Consider the following 22,650-nt stretch of genomic DNA (forward strand, 5'->3'; position numbering starts at 1 on the left):
TTCATTAGTAATAAATCGCTTGAGATGCATCTCCCACCAATTAAAAGAAAAAAAAACTCACAAGAAATAAATTTTAGAACATGGAGAAACAGAAAAGCTAGATTAGTTTAAAAAAATGATATAAAGTCTCAATGAATTCTTTAACTGGTCTACCTTTTCCTTCTCACTCTGCTATAAAATTTTTAAAAACTACAAGCCCTGAGGTGCTCCTCTTCATCAGTCATTAAATTTAATAGCACATATTTACCTGAATGGTTAAAATAGGACAACAGACAATAAGAAGCATTGATAAGAACGGGAGCAACTGGAACTTACACACACTGTTGGAAGCATAAATTACTGAAACCACCCTGGCAGTCCCTACTACAGCTGAACTGTATGCCCCAACAATTTCACTCCTAGACACTCACCCAACAGAAACAAGTACACACGTTCAGCAGAAAACATGCAGAAAAAATTTTACAACAGCACTCTCCGTTTTGGTCCCAAACTGGAAACAACCCAGTGTACATCTCCATCAGGATGGCTAAACAGTGGTACATTCACACAATGGAATATAGCAGAGCAACGGAAGTGGACAATCCACAGCCATATACAACAACCTGGAACAATCTTAAAAATATGACATGGAGTGAGAGAAGCCAAACGCAAGAAACAACACACTCTGTGATTCTATACAAAATTCAAAAACTGACAAAAGTAATCAGTGATACTAGAAGGATACCCTTTGGGCTAGAGCAGTGAATGGAAGGGGTAATAACACGGAGATGATCAATTTGGGCCTATGGCTCTATTTTGAGAAACAGAGATGAGGGAGCACTTGGCAGAAAAGTGTGTCATAGCATCACAAAATAGGGATAATCCCAGCCCCTAAAAACAGCCACTCTCGAGCAGGTAGTTTTACAGGGAAGAGTAGCTCTGTTAAGAATATAAAAACAGGGGAGGAGGATAAAACCAGGCTTGATTTCCATCTATGCTCTAATTATGTTTTCATATTTTTGCCCAAGGTCAAAGGGTGAACCAGTCAGAATTATGAACAGAAATCTAAACAAACGTAGCCAAAAATATAATGCAGATAACAACAAACTTACATTCTTGCCTCTGAGCAAGCCAAAAATTATATAAAATAAATATCAAAACAAGTTTTAACTGCATATGCAATAAACATAAACCAACAAAAACAGAAGTTCTCATGTGCTTCTCAGGGGATCAGATAATTATAAAAAGGTATTAGTATGCCTCCTGAGAGTTAAACTAAGCTCCATTGCTCCATAGTCAATTCCATTAACTAAATGGATTTAAAAAAAAGAAAGAAAGAAAGAAACCACCAGACAACAGAGCTACAGGATTCCTGACAGTGTCCGAAATATATAACTGTTTCCAATTAACTGATTCCTTCTGTAATGAAAGAAGCATGAGGATACTTATTTCTGACAGGGTCTTCTGGAGCATACATCCACACACAAATACCCAACTCAACAGTGTATCTGTTTGAAGATTCTTCATCAGTGAGAACATCATTTGCTTCCAGAATCCATACTTTAAATGCAAAGCTCAAGGAAGGAAAAGGCAAACAGGTAACCGAGTTTAGAAGCCAGAGAGGAAATAAAAACTGTCGGATTTTATCACCTGCTCTGCTCGCAACGAGTACCTGCTCACAGGCAATTCACATGCTTGCAATGTTTTAATAAGAGCCTCATTATCAGAGGTCCCCCCATTCAAGGCAGGTCTGCTGTTCTCTTTAACTGCCCCTCCCAAACACACACGCACTCCAACAGATGTCAGCTTTCCACCTCTCCATGGCCTTGTCAAATACGGAATGCTTTGTTTAAAATTATAAGAGTAACTGGAAAAAGAGAGCTAAAATTAATAAGACAAAAATAATAGGATATCTAATAAATACTGGGAGGCAGAGAGGAGAGGAAGAGAAGTGGGAGGCAATACAAAGTCCACTTCTTCCTCAGTCAGATTTGTGAAATCAAGTGTAGACTGTGGCACAGGAAGGCTGCAGGCGTTCTCTGACACTCTTCCCATCAAGTGGCTGGTCTGTGTCCCCACCTCGCTGTGACTGATTCCAGCCAACAGAGTTTGGTGAAAGGGAAGTTATGTAACTCCTGAGGTTGGGCATGAAGCTTCCCACCGGTTCACATGAGACACTCATACCTCAAGTTAATTTCATGTCTACTTGGATGGTGTTTTGGGATGAGATTAACATTTTAAGTGGTGAGCTCTGGTTAAAGCAGACTGCTCTCCATAAGGTGGGTGGGTCTCATCCAATCAGTTAAAGGCCTGACTGGGACAAAAAAGATTCGTCTCCCTGAGCAAGAGGGAATTCTCCAGCAGACTGCCTTTAGTCTTTATCTGCAACACGGGCTCTCCTGGGTCTCTAGTCTGCCGACCTACACTGCAGATTTTGGACTCACCAACCTCCACAGTTGCGTGAACCAATTTCTTATCATAAATCTTTCTATAAACAGATACACACCTTATTGGCCTGTTTCTCTACAGACCCTGATTAATACACAGGGGAAGCTGGTGACAATATAAGTTATGCAAATTCCTGGGGCCACCACGCTGAAGTTGCCATCTGTAGGCACTCTGGTCAACAGTCAATGCTGAGCCCAGTCTTCCAGCCATTCCGGCCAAGGCACGTAGCATGGAAGCAAAGCCTTCCTGGATACCTCCAGACCAGCGCGTTCACCAGCTTCATGCTACAGAGAGACCACAGTCAACACCACAAGGAGCAGAAGCGGCCAAGCCCAGCCTGAATCCTTGACCCGCAGAACCGATAATACCATGAAACAATTGTTTAAGCCACTAAAATTTACATTAACTTGTTCAATGATAATCACCTAAAGAACTAAAAACAGAAATAGGTTGTGGTTATCACACCTGAGAAGAGACTGTAGCTGAGTTGGGATAAAAAAGGAGTAATGGGTTTTAGTTTTCATGTTAAACCCTTCTTTGTTGTTTATAATATATGGACAAATATTACTACAGATATTTAAACAATTCAAAATTAAAGAAACAACAGCAAACATGTTTAGCACTTACTGTGTGCTAAGCAATCTTCTACGTGCTATATGTTTTAACTCATTTAATCCTCACAATAACCCCATGAGGGGAGGCCTTTTATTATCCCCTTTTTATAGATGGAAAATTGGGGCACAGAGAGGTTCAGTAACCGAACGGTTACACAGCAAGCAGCAGCACTTAAATTCAAACTAGCCAGTCTGGGTCCAGAGCTACAATATTTCCACAAGGATCACAAGGCTCACTCAGCAGTCATGAGAGCCACTAGAAGGGCATAAGCTCAAATTGCCATTCACCTGGATCTCCAAGTACGTGACTGACAATGACAAGGACTGCCTTGCTTTAAATGCTATGGCCTAAACTGCAATGTCTTTTACTCTAATCCCCAACTGTACACATTCTTCAAGGCCCTAAAGATCATCCAAACCTCTCTACTCAGTGTTAATTCCCCCTCCCCCATTTCCAATAAGTCATTTATATCAGATATTCCCATACTTCTGCCTCCAACTCAATACCGTATCTTTACATCTCCCCACCTTCTATGAACCCCATGAGGATCTTAGTCTCTGAATTCCCTACCAGGGCCTTGGATAAAAGAGAAATGTAATTATTATTCATTACAGTTCATTGATGTTGGTTTATTCTAAATGAAAGTTAGTGGAGCAGCCTTCACCTTAGAGAAATTTTTACTGAGTTTTACTTGAAAGGAGAGAGGAATTAAAAGCAGTTCTACTCCTGAGGATGCACAGGATACAGAGGTACACGAAGGCATGGAGTACAATATTCACAGTCACACTCTTCACCACAGACAAAATGAAGCTGCTCAAATGCCCACCAACCCTAAAATGGACAAACTGTGGTGCAGTCACCCAATGAAATATTAGACAGTCATGATAATGACTGGACTACAGCCACATGCAACAACATGACTAAATCTCACAAACGTAATTTTGAGTGAAGGAAGCCAGATACCAAAAAAACAAAAATGAAAAACAAACCAAAAAACCCCTGTATGACTCCATGTATATAGAGCACGAAGACAGGCAAAATTAGTCTATGGTTACCCCTGGGGAGAGAGTGACTGGAAAAAAACATGGCAATGCTCTGTTTCTTGAGTTCAGTGCTGATTATAAGTTTATGTTCACTTGGGAAAGTTCATCAAATTGTACACTTAATATTTATATGTATGTTACAGTCAACTTTAAAAATTATTTTAAATAAAAGATGCATAAGCCAAGCCATCCATGCAACAGGCATAAAATATCCTGTAACATTTGAAACCAACTTGGCTTCATTTGATTGGAGGGCAGAAGACAGTGTGGTGGTTGTTTCGTAATCTGGATAGCTTCAACTCTGCTCACTAAAACGTGACTTTTAAAATATGCACAAATAGTCCAACAAATGCCTAAGTGAGGTGTCTGTAATTTCCAGAGATCCCTTTGCTGCTTCTGAACCTGCTCACCCTTCTCCATTTTAACAGACCTCAGCTCCCTTTCAGCCTTTCTCGGATTCCCTGAATTTTCTCCAGCTAGACCCTTTCCCGTCTTCCTCTTCCTCCTGGAACCAGGGGGTTAATGCACAAGCACATTAGCTCACAGGACTATTTGGGAGCAGATGCTGGTACTAAAGAAATGAACTCAAGTCTTGACTGTATCCATTCTAGTAGCCATTTGCCTGTGATTTCTTTCTTTGGAGACAGTTTGGGTAATTTAAAACAAAACTAGTTTTAAACCTGCAGTCCTTTTCCCTCCTCTAACACCTCCCAAAACGCATACACACAAAACAGCACTCACATTTTCTGAGTTAGAACCTCAAATAGAGTGATTTGTGGTCCTGGTAAATCTAAAGTGCAGAAAGTGCCCCGAAGCACCTGTGCGCCCTACAGGGATAAAATGCATTCCTAATTTGTGTATTTTTAAAGGAGGCAATTATCCCCCACTGGCAGCTTCTCCTCCATCCTTAGACATTGTAATCTCACCAGCGGACAGCCCATTCTTAATTTTTCTTCCCCTGCTTCAGCAGCAGCACCTCTCCCCAAATCTATTAACTGAAAAAGGACCGAATAAAAGGAGTCAATAATCTCTCAGTCTTCTCACTCAATGTCTATCTTGGGAAAGCGTCACCTTAGAATGAGTAGGAGGCTGGGGAAAGGGTAAATGAGGAGTGACTGCTTAATGGGTACAAGGTTACTTTGGGGGGTGATGAAAATGTTCTGAAATTAGATAGTAGGGATGACTGCATAACTTTGTGAATATACTAAAAAAAAACACTGAATGGTACGCTTTAATTGGGTAAATTTATGAGAGCTTATTTTATCTCAATTTTTAAAATAAATAAAATATGGGGGTGCCCAACTTTTTTTTTTTGAGAAAAAAGAGAAAGTTGAACGAAAGGAGCAACTAGCAGATGGACAGCTAAGACCACTGAAAAACCAAGTTGAATAAACTCATGAATTAAAAATAAGGAAACTGGCCCTGATTTCCATCCACCTCAGAGATGGATGGGATGAAGGTAGGGCAAAAAAGTGCACAATTATAGATCTGTATGACTAACCTTCCTTGTTAGTCTCAGGGTTCTCGTCCTGATACAACATTTCATTAATTAATAATGACGAGATGAACCTCCGTGGAGACGATGTGCCGAGAGCGAGCGCTGGGGGACGCCATAGATTATTTTTAAAGTTAACTCGCCAAAGCTTTCTTTAAGTCACCCCGGTGCGGCACAGTTCTTGCTGACTTGCAGGACCCACTGCGAAGAGTTGCCTGGGAAAGTTCCACGCGGATCCAGGTGGATTAGAATGGTTATGGGGAAGTAGCTGCTGTAGGCGCAGGATTCCTGCGTGTTTGCCGAAGAGGCATGGAAGAGAGCGTTGCTGAGGGACCAAGTCCGCCTAAGGGCGCTCGCACCCTCCCTGGACACGACCTCCGGCCGGGTTCGACTGGCCCCGGAGCCCCGGAGCCCCCCACACCCCTCCCCCACCTCCCGGCCCCTCCAACCCCGGGCGGAACCATCTCGGAGTCGGCTGAGGGCGACCCGAGGCCACCTGCCGCTCTGTAACAGAGGAAGAAAGGGGTCGACCGCCACTCCCTCCTGCGGAGCAGAGCCAAAAACTTTATGGAGAGACCCGTCGGAGAGTTCTCCTACCCCTTCCCGGGCTAACAGAGTGCCCCGGGGACACCCAAAAGCCATACGTCCCCGCTGGGCAGGCGCCCGCACCCTCCCGCCGCCCCGCCCGGCCTTTCCAGCTGCCCCGAACCGGGCGCGCCTCGCTCCCGTTCCAGACCCGCCGAGCCCCGCCGCCTCGGCGCGCCAAATTCGGCCGGCCACCGGGCCGCCGCAACCTCTCGGACCCCGTCCCTAGGCCCGCCCTGAGGCCGCCTGGGTAACCCAGGGAGCGGGAGCCCGCGGGGGCTGCCCTCCTCCACCGCCACAGCCGCCGTGCGCCCTGGCGCGCGCCAAGCTGGCCTGGCTGGGCGAGGAGGCCGGCTCGGGGCAGGGGTCGTTGCCCGGCGCCACCGCGCCAACCCGCTGGGGAAAGGAGCGCGGCGCAGTCCCCAGCTCCACTCACCTCCAGGCGCTTCTCCCCACCTGCGGCGCCCAGCCGGCCGCTCGCCGCCTCACGCGCCGCTCCCGGACCTCAGAGGAGGGGGCGGGGCGGAGGGGGCGGAGCCGGCCCCTGCTCGCAAGCGCCAGAATTAAACCCCGAAACGTACAGTATCCACCCAGGCCCCGCAGCTACCTCATGCGCGAGGTACTCGGGGAAGACAGGCAAACCTCAGACTCTGGATGGAAAACGTCTGTGGCTGCGTCCCGGAGCGGGGCGGGAGGGACAGCTTGGCCCTGCGAAACCCCAGGCGGCTGCCGAGACCTTAAGCAACCCTGGCACTCCGCAGCGCTCTCTTTGTACCCCGTAGCCGGCCGGCGGGCAGACCCCAGTGCGCCTGCGCGCCTCTCCAACTACACCAGGCCCACGAGGCACCTTCGCGCACCTCCGCCGGCTCACCCCGGCTGGCAGGCTTCTGCATTGCGAGAAGCAGGCAGAGCAGCTTCCTCCACCCTGGCACGCTGCTTCCCTGGATGTGTGTTTACCTTTTTCCCCTGAGGGAGTGGGGGAAATCCATCCCCAGTGAGACTTACGTCAGTTCGATTCTAACACCTCTGACCCTGAGGGGTACCTGGATCGAGAGGCTGGCACGATTAACACCCCCGCCTAGCGCCTTTTACTGCCCCCTCCCTCCACTCCGCTAAGAAATTGCTCTGTGACAGTCGGTTTTCTGGCCCCTGGTGAGAGCGGGACTCTGGAGCATGCCGGGCTCTGGTTTCTGGCAGGTGCCTGGGCGGCACAGTTTCTGGGGAAGCCAGGAGCCTCCCGCGGTTCTCTGGACCCGCCCTGTGTCCTCCGTGCGTCCGCGCCCGCTCAACTGCAGGACAGAGTCCTCAGTGGAAAGGAGAGAATGCGTATCCAGAAGGGTGCAGGAGTTCGGGGGACTCAAGAAGGTGCAGTACCTGCCTGGGAGCTCAGAACCGACCTAGAAAATCGGACAGTCGATTCAGGACAACCTCAGTGAGTGCAAGTGAGGCTATGATTTAAGTCTTCTTTCAAATTGAAGATGGTTTGAATAAACAGGACGGCAGGATCGACTTTAGTTAAATTAAAAAAACAAAACAAAACAAAAACGTACCCGAGACAAGAAAAGCTAATGTCAGCTTTCAATCACTGACTTTCTTAAGGGGCGGGAGGGCCAGGTGTGGGAGTGGGGACGTCCTCCCCTGAGCTCTTCAGCACAGCACATGCCCAGGGTGGCTTTGGGCACGTCACAGTGTCTTTGCAAATAGGTTAAAATGAAGAGTCATCAAACCTCACAAGACGAAAGTCTGGCCTCTGGGGAGAAGAGGCTGTGAGATCAATGTTTCCCTACATGTTCACAGCCAAAGCATACCTGCAAATTCCTGAAACTGATGGCCCCCACCTGTGAAGAGGATGAACAGAGGGCAGCTCAAAGATATATGGGAACAGGAAATCTCATTTTTAGTCTCAGCCCCTTTGCCAGCTCACCAGGTGACAGTAAACAAATTCTTTCCTCCTTCTTGGCCTGAGGTTCTTCAACTGTAGAACAGGCTATGTGGATTCAATTGATCTTCTCTAACCCTCCCGCCCCAATGTCTATGATTCTATGAAAAGAGTATTTATTCCCAAGGGGGCTCCTGCATACACAAAGTGCCCTCCATCATTTATTTCTCCTTCCTTACATTTAACCAGTAAACACTTATTTCATAGGTCCTCAAACCTATGAAACCTAATCAGTCAAACATAATCAAAAGTATGGCAGATCCTTAATTTTTAGTGGATCTATCCTAGAAGCTTTATTTTTAGTCATCTTCCTATTGAGATACAATCCACATAGTAAAAAAGTTTACTCTTAAAGTGTATAATTTAGTGATTTTGAATATATTTACAGTTATGCACTATTTAATTCCAGAACACTTTCATCACTCCAGTAAAAAAAAAAACCCATACTCATTAGCAGTCACTCTCCAGTCCCCAGACCCTTAGCCCCAGGCAACCATTAATCTACTCTCTGTCTCTACGGATTTGCCTATTCCAGACATTTCATATAAATAGAAACATGTAACATGTAGCCTTTGGGTCTGGCTTCTTAACATTTGCTTGCTGGGTTTGTCCGTGTGGTAGCATATACCATTCCTTCATTTTTTTTCATAGCTGAGTAATATTCATGGTATGGCTCATACTACATTTTGTTTATCCTTTCATACATTGATGGGCACTTTGGATTGCTTCCACTTCTTGGCTCTTAAGAATAATGCTGCTAAGACATTCATGTACAAGCTTTTGTGTAAACATATGTTTTCATTTCTCTTGGGTGTATGTCTAGTAGGATTTCTTGGCTTTATGGTAACTCTATGATTAATTTTTTGAGGAACTAATACACTTTTCCAAAGTGGCTGTACTATTTTACATTCCCATTATGAAAGTTCTAATTTCTCCAAGTCCTTGCTAACAGTTGTGATTGCCACCTTTTTTGTTGTATATATCATAGGGGGTATGAAGTGCTATCTCATGGTTCTAATTTGTATTTCCCTAATGACTAATGACGTTGAGCATCTCTTCATATCCATACTGGCCATTTGTATATCTTCTTTGGAGAAATGTCTATTCAAATCCTTTGCCCATTTTAAAATTGGGTTATATGTTTTTCTTTATTGTTGGTCTTTATAAGAGGTCTTTCCTTATATCTGATAATTGATACTAAGTCCTTTATCTGATATGTGACTTGTAAATATCTTCTCCCATAGTGTCCTTTGAAGCACACACGTTTTTAACTTGATAGTCCTATATTTGTGCAAACAGTTTTCTAGACTATAAAAGTGATGCATGCCAATTATAGGAAAAAAATTTGGAAACATATAAAGAAAAATAAAGAAAAAATAACAATCACTTATGACTCTATCACCTAGATACAGCCACTGTTAAAAGCACGGCAAATTTCCTTCAGGCCCTTTTTAACACATATCATTTGTTTATTGAATATCAGCCCCAGTGGCAGCATGTGGCTCCGTACTCCACATGTGTGGTCATAAGGAAGACGGTCTGACTGGCAGCATCCCCCCGTTCAGAACCTTATCCTCTCCCTCCTTTCCCGTCAAAGCCATTTTATCCTGCACCCATTCCCTTGGGATTCAGTTAAGGTAATCTAGTACATTAATAATGAACATGACCGTAAGTCACACACACTTCGCAGCTAAAGAGCATCTGCCCTGGTTCTGAGGTAGCAGCCCACTTGCACCGTGGACCTTCATGTCATGCAATTAGTCATCTGCCACATACTAGGAATGGTGTGCAAATAGCAGCAGCCAATTCTTTGACCCCCCTGAGCCTCAAGGTCCTTGTCTATAAAAGAAGAAATACCTACTGTGCCTGCTTCCTCAAGGTACAGTAAGGGTCAAACCGCGTAGAGTAAGTGGACCAGAATGGGCCTTGGGTATACTGCAGGTAAGAATCCGGCACCCTGAGTGTCCCACAGACCCAGGCCCAATGAGGCACATGGCCGCAAGGAGATAAATCAGGAGAGAGCAAGGAAGACACAGGCAAGAGGTCACCAAAGCCACCCCAGACCTTTGGGGCAGGCACAATGGGGGCAGGCCCTGAAAGTAATTTTCTTCCTAATAGTCTTCTTCATTCCCTGTCCTCACTTTTTTTTTTTTTACAGTGGATATATACCATACTTATTAAGATTTTTAAAAAGTTCTTGTCATTCTCAAAATTTTTACAGAGATGTGAAGGAAGGGGTTTTAGCTGTCTTCATACCAGAGTATTAAAAGGAAGTCGTCAAAGTGGCAAGAATATGTGTGTGTGTGTGTGTGCGCGCGCATGTGCGTGTGCATGTGTGTGAGAGAGGGAGTGTGTACAAACCTGGGCACGAGTGAGTCTCCCTCAGAGGGAAGGTAAACCGGAGGGCAGGGGAATTGTGCTGTCTAGAGAGCTGGATCCACCACCTGCAGGGCCTTTTCCAACACCAACACCAAAGTTGTGGATTTTACTAAGGGAAGTGGTGTGTTCCCTCACCCTTGCCCAAGGCTTTACTGCCACCAAGGAGTCTTCTTTTTAAGGAACAGTTATTAATATTACAAAATGCTACTCTGTGACTCACAATCTGGAAGACTTCCCTTCTGCCAATGGCTCTGTGGTTTCCTCTCCCAAAAGAGTGCTTCAGCTCCCCTCGTTGAAGAAAACTAAAATGGAGAAGCATTTGGCCGGCTCTGCTCTTTTCTATATCCCAAAGCTCATAACTCAGATTTCACAAGCTAGTTTGCCATTTAGTTATAAGCATTACAAAACTTAGGATATGAATGTAAAATAATCTAGTTGCTGACTCTTATCAGAAAGCACATAAGATAATTATTATCTAAACCCAGAAAGAAAAGAGGACCTAATTTATCTCAGCCTTTAATGTGATAGTCCCACACTTCTGGTTCCTGGAAACAACTGTTTGAAAGGTAAAGGACACATTGACTCATTCGCTTTAAGTAAGTTAGGGTTCAGTCTGCATTAAGCTGAAGCCCCGTATGAATATGTGTTTTATGTTCCTGAAGGACGTAACCCTAGTCAGGAAATTTAGCTAAGAATAATCTTTATTCATAATTATAATCTTCAGTATATCATTGTTACTATTATAAAATATTTATAGAGCATTCAGAGGTGTATGACATTCTCCTAGGATGTTAAGTGGAGGGATTATGTGTACAAGCCTATCCCTGCAGACCCACTATATTTAGAACATTAATTTATTTAACAAATATTTACTGAGGATATATTGTGACCAAAGCATTGGGTTAAGCTTTATAAAGGACACAAAGATACCCCTAGAAATTACCTGACCTTTAGGGAAGTTAATATATGTACTAAATTAACTATAATATAATAGACTTTGGCTTGAAAAAGATAAGTATTATAATAATAATATAAGCAGTATTATAATACTTATAATAAAACAGTTATCATAATATAATACTTCATTTATATATAAAATATAATATATAATACTTACAAGAATAACTATTATTATAATGAAAACAAAGTAATTTTAGTAATTGATAACACTTACTGAGAACTTGCTTCTCCTGTGAGGTAGGCATGATTCTTATCCACCATTTGCAGAAATGAGGATGGAACTAAGGGAGGTTCAGATATTTGCAGGAAGCCACAGCGCCGAGTGCAGGAGGCAGGATTCGAACCCAGGTGGCAGGAGTGCAGAGCCAGAACTTAGGACAGCCTGTGCATTACATTGCTTTGTTTTGTTTTGTTTTTTTCTATCATGTTAGTGATCACTTTGGGCTGAGTCATTGTCACTGAAGCCTTTCCTCCTTTGGCAAGGAAACCCTGACCTAGTGACCTTGTGACCTTGACCTCATTAGCACCATTCTCTAACCTAGTGGTTTTCGAACAACAGAGCTGTCTTTTGAGCCCTGGAATCTTTTCATCAGACAAACTTTTAAGAGAAGATAAAAACGAAGGTTCTTGGAGTGAAGCTGGCAGGGTGTGGTCTTCCACGGGTGGTAGGGGCACTGAGCTGGGAGGCAGGAAGCTTCCCACGTGCAACTGAGAATGATCGCAGCTGAAGCCTAATAAGGAACACTGATGTCAACACAACCTCAGTCGTGTCAATAAAGAAGCGTTAACTCTCCACCCCTGCCCATCCCCCACACACGAGCAAGGCTGCTCAATAGGCCTCAGCGCCTTGTCATGTGTACCTCATTGGGGATACCTCTCCATAGGGGACCTCTCCACAGGGCTGCTCCTGACATGGCAGCAGGTTTCCCCAAGAACTGTGATTGAGAGAGAGAGAGAACGATCAAGATCATAGCTGCAATGTCTTTTATAACCTCGTCTCGAAAGTACCATCACTTCCGCCATGTTCTTTGGTCCCACAGACCAACCCTGATGCCATGTGAGGAGACTAACGCAGGGTGTGAGTGAATGACACGGGGATCCTTGGAGATCTTCTTGCAGGCTGGCCACTACATCTATTAATAAGAATAATAAGACATTTTTGCTCAAAAGCATGTTTTGGCTATTAAACATACATTTCAAATGTACACTGAAGTAGATATTTCAAAATACCTAATCCTCCTAATTATACTTTTCAAGAAATAATAATGATATTCACTTAGTACTTTTTGAGAGCCAAGCGCGGTGCTAAGCATTTTACATGGACCTTCTCCTATAACCCTCACAACTCAAAAGGAGGCACTTCTAATTGCCTCATTTCACAGAGATGGAACTTGAAGCACAGAGAGGTTAAGTGACTTGCCCAAGGGCACACATCAAGCAAGTAAGGAGAACAGAATATAAACTCAGGCCTATTAGTTAAAGCACACACATCATCACTAAGCTATACTGATTTTCTCTAGTTATAGTTTTGTGAAACAAATCCTAACCTACTCATGCTTTACAAGAACCATCATTCCAGGGGGAGGGTGTAGCTCAGGGGTAGAATGCCTATTTAGCCTGCATGAGGTCCTGGGTTCAATCCCCATTAAGGAAGGAAGGAAGGAAGGAAGGAAGGAAGGAAGGAAGGAAGGAAGGAAGGAAGGAAGGAAGGAAGAAAGAAAGAAAGAAAGAAAGAAAGAAAGAAAGAAAGAAAGAAAGAAAGAAAGAAAGAGAAAGAAAGAAAGAAAGAAAGAAACCTAATTAGCCTCCTCCCCACCACTCCCCACCAAAAAAAAAGTAAGTTGTTTAGGGTTTCCCTGCAGTCATAGAGCAGGTAAACTGAGATTCAAAAGTGGAAGCTGGGTTCATGGAGCCCTTAATCATGATGAAGACCGTAATAGTTACTTAGTTTTCCCTCCTCCCCTCTTCCCTCTCCCCTCTCCTCTCTCCTCTCTCCAGCCACACTGGCTTCTTCATCCTTCCTGGAACACGCCAGGAATGTGTCCACCTTCGGTCCTCTATGCTTGACATTCCTCTTCTCGTCCCCCAGAGCAGCATGGCTTCTGTTATCACCTCCTTTCCTCAAACGTCATCTTCCCAGAGAGGCCCACTGTCACCATGCTATTCAGCATTGCCGCTCCACCTCATCCATTGCTTAGTCCCGTCTTCCTCCCCCTGTTCTCCTTCCTCCACAGCACTTGTCACCGTCTGCAGCCTACAAAACTCACTTCTGCAGCAGGCTTCTATTTCTCTCCTTATCCCAGAATACAGGCTTCACAAAGGCAAGGACTGGGGTTTTGTTCACTGAGGATCCCTAACACAACAGTGTCTGGTACACAGTATATGCTCAACAGTAAATATGTATCAGATAAACAACGACATAACCAATAGGGGGGCTTAACGTATGTACTTGGGATCAGAGTAGCTCAATTGAAAATATAATGGTCAATTGATTTTCCAGACACAACCTCTTTAAACTTGATCTCAAAATTATCCGCAGATTTTTGTTTAAATAGACATGTCTCTAGAGAAAACTGCTTTCTTTTAATGGACATTCTACATTTGTTGCCATGTGTGTTTGTTTTTTTTTTTAGCCAGAGGAGATGTATTGGAAATCTCTAGAAACAACAAGAGCTCTAGAAACAGAAGATGCATTTAACCTAGAAGACAGATAACCTAGGTCACAACTGAAGTATTTCCACTGCCCAGGTAATAGCCTATCCCTCTGTATAGTGACCCTATAAAGTTTGAGAAAATATTTACCTTTGATATTAGAAAAAGTCAGTTAAGTAAATGACAGTTCATAACGCATGAAAGAACTTCCTTCCTTTATTTATTCTGAATAATCTATTGATTTTCAGTATGTTTTGTTCCTCCAAGCATAGAGGCATTGTTTGATAGAAGGTCAACATTCAGTCTAACTTTGGCCAGGTCCACCTAGAAATATTATCTCTAATCTTGCTCATTTCACAACGCCAGTTTAGTAGTTGACAGTGTATTCAATAAAGGTCCCATTAATACTGAGGTTTTTTCCTTCAAACCAACTAAACATATCAACTATAGTAATTGCAGCTAAATTTTATTAGATACCTGCCAGTCATGAGCTATCATGCCTAAATTATCTCTAATACTTTCAGCAACTCTGCAGGAGAGATACTATCGCTATGAAGCCCAGTGACGTTAAGCAATTTGTTAAGATCACACAATCAGAGCAGAGACAAACCAAGATTATCTGATTCCCCAATCTGGGCCAGTTTCAAGGTGTCACTCTCAGCCTTGGGAGCCTTACCTAGTTATCTTCATATAAGTTGTAACAACCAAATATTGCAGGGTGCATATCTATACTAAATTCTTTCATTGTTTATCTGAAATTCAAATTTAACTGGATGTCATGTTTTTATTTGCTAAATCTGGCAACTATGCGGAAGGAACCTTGGGGATTGTTTTGCTGAGTGGTTTTCAGCCAAGAGTGCTTGACAAAATGATCTGGAGGGCTTTTATATTTTTTTAAATATATATATATATATATATATATATATATATATATGGGTTACATGCAAGGATTCTAAAGTGGGCCCAGGCCTGTGAATTTTCAAAAAGTTTTATTCATTTATTAAAAATATATATTTACTGAGTACCTACCCTGTACCAAGTACATTTCTAAGTTTTGGAAACACAGCAAGGAAAAAAAAAAATCAAAAACTCTACCTTTGGGGATCATCCCAGGTGACTGCACAACTCATTTCAGTTACAAAACAGTGGGTCAAGCACCCTCATTTTACAGATCGGTCGAGTGGAGGACCAGAATGGTGCCACAATGGCTCAAGATCACCGACTAGCAGAGGAGGGACTAGAAATCGAGTCTCCTAAATCCCAGTCCAGTACTTTTAAAAATGTACCTCTCTGCTGACCATATGTCCTCAGTTTTCCAGAATACTCCCTTGTCACTATTCCATTATCCCTAAAATTACAATCTTCAATATACAAAATACGGTTCCAGAAACTAGCTCATCCTTAAAATTATACACTTAATATCGCCTGAGGCTCTCCCTTGTAACCATGACACCAAGATGACAGATGTCAACAGACAGCAGTAATAGAGAATCCTGACCCTAAATGAAAGTGGCTGTCCTTATTGGTGCTTTATGCTGGACACAGTCTGTATGCAGCATTTTTATAGGCAGTGACTCATGCATTCTCCCAATAATCCTGGGAAAGAGACAGGAAAGATGTTACTGTAACTGCTCACGTATCCAAGTTCAAACAACACATAAGTGGCCAGAAACAGGGCTCAAATCCAGGTTTTTCTCTCTCCAAGTTGGATTAAAATAAACTGAGGGTGGATGAAAACTTGGGTTTATTTCATTTCTTCCTCTTCCAATATGAATGGACAGCCAAGGCAGAAGCAGCCTGCTGTGACTGGTAAGACACAGACCTCCCCATTTGCTCCAGAGCCTCTTTCTCCCCAGCAGCACCGTCCTCCTCTCCTCAGGCTCCACATCCCCCCACACTGGACAGTGTGAGTGCAGACCACTGAAGGCAGAAAAACCCTCAACTGAAATGCACACAAGTTACCCAGGAATTGTGCCCCAGCACACCCCATTTTGGTAGGGATTCATGGAGCAGACTAACTAGTTCAGTACAGAGTTCATAGGGAGTTGGTGGCCACACTGGACTGTTCCCTTATAAGATGATTATGAAATCATGCCGGGCCATCGAAGAAGAAACCTGGAGATGAGGGCTTGGCAAAATGGGGCCTAGGTTTGATGGGGGAAGATGTTGACTTCTTGTCTAATTTGCATGAATCCCCAGGGAAGGCACACTCTTTGCCAGGGAGTGAAAAGCAAATTCCATAAGAATTAGAAAAATAAAACTGGAAGGGGTTACTGATGTCTGTGCCCCTAAGCCTCTTGTGTGTACCAGGAGGCCTTCTGCAGTGAGGGATCACAGGTGAAGGGTTTGGAAGACCCACTCTAACCCACCTCCATCATCTGAAGACTGATCAGACCTACCCAGGGTAATTGCCCACAGTCCACCCACGATTCCTCCAATCACATGCCACCCCCCCAGCACACCCGTGCCATTGTTTTCCAGTTACCTACCACTCCCTTTTGTTCAACGCTCTGTAGTGCTCTGTTGATGACTCACTAATTTTTAACAATGATTTGAAAACTTGGAACAAAGTTCTATTGCCCCTGGGATCCAAGTCAGTCTTAAACACTGGTACAGACCCCTTACATTTGAAAACAAATAAATCTGAGGTTTTTACAAGAGCAGCCTCCTAAGGGCTCTTCCTCCTAAACCATCCTATACGCATCCACCAGCTGAATTTTGTAAGAGACCACCTTTATCATGTCACCCTCCTACGTGGACATAAATTCACTCTCCTGCATAAAAATAAAAGCCTTCCATGGTACTGCATTAAAAACAGCAGTGTTCATTCACCTGATAATCCCTGTCCAGTCAAAAGGCTTAGGTAACAATCGAGACAATGCATGTGAAAATGTTGAAAAATATAGTATGTCACGTTTACACAGCATTTCAGAGCTTTTGAAGTACTTTACATGTTTCATGTGATTTCAAGAAATCAGAGAAAACAGATTTATATCACTTTTCATCTGTATATTTTGCTTCTATAAGTGGGCTGTTAAATTCCAGGTCTTTCACTTTTTTGTCAGTTGACTAATATGAGGTGTAAAATTTCATGTTAAATTATACTAAATATCAATTACTGTATCATTAAATTAAAACTAATAAAACAAAGCACTTAATTTTTCATCACAAGAAAGCCCAAAGATAAGACTTTAGCCACAATTAAATTTTCTTTGCACTATGTATTGAGAAGGACAGGACAAAGTTATAAGAAATACAAAAGTTTATGGCTCTTTGAAGTCAAGTGGTTAAAAATTGTTTTATATAATTGCACAGCATATGAAATATGGAAAATACATGGGGTTTTTTGTTTGCTTTTCATTTTTATAATGAATAAAATGTAAGTTCAGAAAAAGGCAACGCCTCAATGAAAAACCAATGTAAAACTCTGATTAAAAGCTGACGTTAGATTAATTTGAATATACAAGATGCAGTTCAGTGCCATGGTTAACAGCATGGCCTCTGTGGCCAGCATGCCTGCATCCAAATTCTGCCCCTGCTACTCACTCACAAGCTGCATGATCTTGGACACAGTTACTTAACCTCTTTAGACCTCAGTTTCCTCATCTATAAAACGGGAACAATAATAGTATCTACTCATAGGGTGGTTGTGAAGATCAAGTGACTTAATATTTGCATAATACCTAGAATACAGTCCTAGAATGCATATTAAAAGTCTTATAAACGTTAATGGCTATGATGCTGCTGCTGCTGCTGATGTGAGGAGGAAAGACAGGATCAAATTCAGGGTTACACAGAGTCAACGACTTGCTCAGGTTCTGCTACGTATCCTGGTTAAGCAATTTACCTTTGCAGGCGTGAATCCTCATTTGCAAAACAACTCTTTGGTCATAGGTAAAACAATTCTAGAATTACAACAGATCTAAAGATGGGATCTCCTATTTGAATATCCACTTAACAATGCTTTCAACTTTAGTCATTAGAGTCTAGTCAAAAATTTTTGGAGTCAGTTGAGAGTCTGCTCATTGCAAGAGATGGAAAACCCCAAGTCAAACTGGCTTCAGACCAAAGGGAACTTGTTGGCTCGTGTGGCTGAAAAGTCCAGCGGAAGGACTGGCTTCAGGTTTGGCCGGATCAGTCTCAACCAGGCCCTGAGAGCCCAGTTTCTCACTATCCCTTAGTTCTGCCTTCTGTAGTTCTTGCTTTATTCTCAAGTTCTATTTGAGGACACCTTGTAGCTCCAAGCTCTGGTCACCATTAGGTTCAAACAGACCCAGCCAGAAGAATGTGGGAACCTCCCTCAGCTCCTCAGCTAAAGTCTCAAGACTGCACCCAGGCATGAGGTCTTTTGGAGATTACAGAATTTTCTAAAACTTGATAATTGTGATGGTTACTCTGTAGATGGTATCTCTCCAAAAACCATTGACTTGTACACTTCAAAAGGGTGAATTTTATGGTATGTAAGTTATATTTCTATAAAGCTATTAAAAACAGATTTCCCATGTATCTCTCTGGCTCTGATAGGGTCACATGCCCATTTCTGAACCTGCCACCAGATGGGAGGAACATGATGGCCAGGCCTGAACACCACACCCACAATGGGACAAAGTCAGTTTCATCCAAAGCACAGGGACTGATAGTGGGGAGAGTGGTTTCTCAGTTGGAAACTAGGGTTAATGGATTTTGTTCCTTAAGACCCAAGGACCAAAGTTAATCTAGGAGCAGTCCAGGCTCCCAGGGCCTCTCTGAACTCAAACTTGGGCCTGTCGTGAGCCAAACCACAGACACGTGCCTACTTTTGTTTTTCCTGCTCTTCCATGGCAAATGCCAAGGTGGGATAAACTATACAAGCTGGATTCTCATTCTTGGAAACAAAAGGAGATGTCCCCAGTTAAACCCAGAAAGTCCAGGCTCACACATATCATTTTCTGCCATGTTGATGGAGCTCACTGGAGCCCACTGCAGGCTAGAGCTGTGGGAGGAGTCCTGTGTCACGTCTCTGTGCCCCACTCCGCAAGCCATCAGCCCCAAGCTTCCTGAGAACGAACCAGAAACAAATCCCCACTTTTTTTTTTCTTGGTTTGTGTGTCATTTTACACCCGTTATCTCACCTCTCACTATCTCTTTCAGACTTGATTCTCAGTGCTTGTGACCGTGGTCCAAAGGAGGGATGAGGTAATGGATTAGAATGAACTGCGTGGCTCTCTTTAACTGGTGCAGGGACAGACAGTGCTTGAGGCTCTCCTTACTTTGTGGAAGAATAGCAGAATCAAACAAAAGCCGGCCTATCCGGAGTGCTTCCTCAGAGTGGAGGCGCTGAGCTGAGCGCTCTGCGTCTTTTGTTCTTATAATCCTCACAACAACCTCAAAGACTAGATCATCTTAGCCACAGTGAAATGCGAGCAAACTGGCCCAGGGAAGTGAATTTAGGCTCACACAGGTCGTCTCTGGCAGAGCTGGGCTTAGAGTCGGGGTTGCTGGACTGCAACGAGGGTACTTTGAACCACTAGCTGCCTGCCTGCTTCTGACAAGCCTGGATATGGTCTGTAGGTCCCTTCACTGCCACGGCCAGTGCCCTTGAAACCCTTGGAAGAGGAAGTGCCTGCTGGCAGCGCCCCGGTGGAGCCCCTCGGGGAGCAGACTGACAGCCCACCGGCTGCATTTGAGTACAGACCGATCTGTTTGGCCAACAGCATATTGTTAGGGGTAGCTGCTGTTGTTTTTAATGAATTAATTGACCTTCAGGGGGCATTCTCTCCAATTCACGCCCGATTTCAACACGCCTTACAGCCAGTTACTTCACACCTGTAGGTTAGCTGTCTGGCTCTGAAAGGCATTCGCCTTTCAGCCTCTGAAAGAGCTAGCAAATTACCAAAAGTGCCTGCCCAGGGCCTCCTCTACCCTATGGTGTCAGGAGGTCTTGGTTGAAAGCAGGAAGAACACATTTTCTCCTGTAACCACTGGTGTATTTGCATGAGAAACTATAAACTTCAACCTCATTCTAGATCATGTAAGGCTTTCGGGTGTAGCACCAGGGATAGTCATCATCACATACCACTTTTCCCCTCTAACCTAACCCTTGCAGGATCAGTCCTGTAAAGTACACGCTTCTGTAATTCCCATTTCACAGGTGAGAAAGCTAAGGCTCACACAGGTGCCAAACTGGTCCATGGTGACAGACTGAGATCCCAGCCCTCGCCCTCAACCACTACTATCAGCCCATGTTTTCAACCCTGCCTGCACAATAGGATTACCTGGGGGGATCTTATAGGGTACCAATGTCTGGTTCAAACCTATTAAATCTGAATCTACGGGCTAGATCCAAGGCCTCAGTGTTGTTGTTGTTGTTTTAAGTGCCCCTGGTGACGCTAACGTGGTGAGCAGGCTGCACTATTTGGAGAACAACTGATACAAAATCCCGCGTCAAATGGGTAATTTGTTTGGGAGGTGAGGGCTGCTGACATCAAATGACAGGCCAGCAGATGCCTCCGCAGTAGAGTGTGCGTTTACACATCCACGGGAGGAACGGTGCAGGAACATGAAGTTGTGTCACACAGTGGTCAACGGTTGTAGTCAGCTTCTGGAGACAGAAGGCTTGGGTGGGAATCTGTGCCCCTCATTGATGGGTGACTTCGGGCAGGTAGTTTACTCCTCTGAGGCTCAGTTAACTTGCCACTGAAGAGGGGACAGTCAGGGACCCCACCTTAGAGGCTGCTTTGAGGAAGCAGGTGCAGGCGCACACACACTGAGCTCAGCACGGACGGCACAGACGGGCACTCTGTGGACACGGAGTCACCGTTAGCTACCAACGGCAGCGCATACGCCACCAAGTGTGTGCTGCAAATACCAAGTAGTTTAAAGACAGATTCAAATTCTGAAAAGGGTTTCCACCTCCTCACTTCTATTTTGTTTTTAGTGATTAGGTTTACTTCTTTATTTAACAGAGGTACTGAGGATTAGCAATTCATCCTCTGAGTGGCTATAGGACTTTGTGTCATTTTGCCTGGAATTGTTAATTACCTTTGTATGAGCAAATCTTGTTTAAAAATATTTTTCAGTTTCTAGAGGCCAGAGACCATATTTTATATTTCTAGGCAACCCACCTCCTCTTACTACAAAGGTTAACACAGCTGTTTGGCTCTTAACAGATAAAAGGGTGTTATTTCTTCGTACAACATTACAGAACCCAGGAGTCAAAGAAGACTTAAGGATCTTTAAGTCCAGGAGTAGCAAACTGTCCTCTTGGCCCATAGGCCAAATTCTGCAGATAGTGTTTTTCCGGCCAGACCAATGCTTTCTTTTTTAAATAATGAGTTTGAATGCCTTTAGGTGGGGTGTGCCTGTCCAGCACTCTGCTGTTCTATCCTCTTCCTAATGCCTTAACCTTTCACACAATTTATCTGCCTGACCCCTAAAGGCATTTGAGTCTGTGAGTCCCAATCTGAGCCCAGATCCCCATATTCTTGGATCTTCCTCACAATATCTCTAACATGTAGCTCTCCTGTTAATGCTTCTGTAATTCTTCCTTTGTGAAAATCATAACTTAGACTTGCCAGCTGAAATTAACCTGCTACAAATTAACTACTTTAAATCCTTTGGGTAGCTCACTGCTTACTGCTGAATGCTTTTTCTATTTGGAAGCATTCCATCACAAGACTGATACAGCCTTTTAGATACATTTTCCAACCAGTTCTTTCAGAAGACTGCAGGTAACTTAGAACTATATTTAACTTTGTTCTGCAACTCTGGTCATTGTAAAATGACCTTGGCAAATATCCCTCTTCACTCTTGTAGAATATTGACTGCACCTGTCTGTCCAACCTTACGTACTTAAGAGTGAGCTTTCTCAGTCGTCTTGGAATAATCGTATGTCTGTCCAGCTCATCTGATTTTTAAATGAGTTGAGAGTCTAGGATGTGCCAGCACCCCAGAATGCTGCAACTTGAGGACAGGATACATCTAAGTAGATCTTATCTCATTCTGCCCCTGCCCTGTTAGGCCCAGAGGTTTTCACAGCTTCATGCTGTACAGAGGTTAGCTCGTGCCTGAATGCACAGGAATGCAACCCCAGCAATTATTTACCAGATGGAATGTGTTTTTTTGTGTTTCTCTCTGTCTTAAGGAAACTCTGTCAAAGTTTTTGGTTCTAGTTTTGACAGAGTGAATTGGAGACCTGTTATAACCTGATGAGTGGGAAGAAATTCCCTATTTTTCTGTTTTCATGAAAAATAATCTCAACATGAAGGGCCATCTGGAGAACTAGATGTATAATAAATCACTGTTAACTCCAATTATCCTTATTGGGAGCCCAGTTATTTTCTTGCAAGTAGAGACAGGAGGATATGGTATTGGCTTCTGAAAACAATGTTGTCATGAATTTCCTTGTGGGAGAGCCAAAGGTCAGGAAGAAAGGAGCTGCCAGAGTGGGGGAAATGGGAGACTATTTGGATTTTTCTCTTTTCCTTCAGCTGTAGTCTTTACAAAAATCTAATAATAGTAGGTTTTCGTCCTGTATAGCTTTCCTCACTTTGAGAAAGTATTTTCCTTTGCAATTT

The 22,650-nt window shown here is 43.6% G+C and overlaps 1 protein-coding gene across 4 annotated transcripts in view; it reads right to left on the minus strand.

The window, feature by feature from the left end:
- KANK1 (KN motif and ankyrin repeat domains 1) overlaps positions 1–22,650 on the minus strand; it is a 203,995-nt gene that overhangs the window by 173,603 nt on the left and 7,742 nt on the right. The window contains exon 1 of one of the 4 annotated variants that reach the window (XM_072959509.1): positions 6,773–6,908. The exons of 1 other annotated variant lie outside the window; for it this stretch is intronic. The gene's annotated coding sequence lies outside the window, so the exon portion shown is untranslated. Of the gene's footprint in view, positions 1–6,601; positions 6,741–6,772; positions 6,909–22,650 lie in introns of those variants that run through there. 2 more of the 4 variants (XM_072959513.1, XM_072959508.1) reach the window with 2 other exon arrangements.

The sequence above is a fragment of the Vicugna pacos genome, chromosome 4 (assembly GCF_048564905.1).
Source record: "Vicugna pacos chromosome 4, VicPac4, whole genome shotgun sequence".
Classification (NCBI taxonomy): Eukaryota; Metazoa; Chordata; class Mammalia; order Artiodactyla; family Camelidae; genus Vicugna; species Vicugna pacos.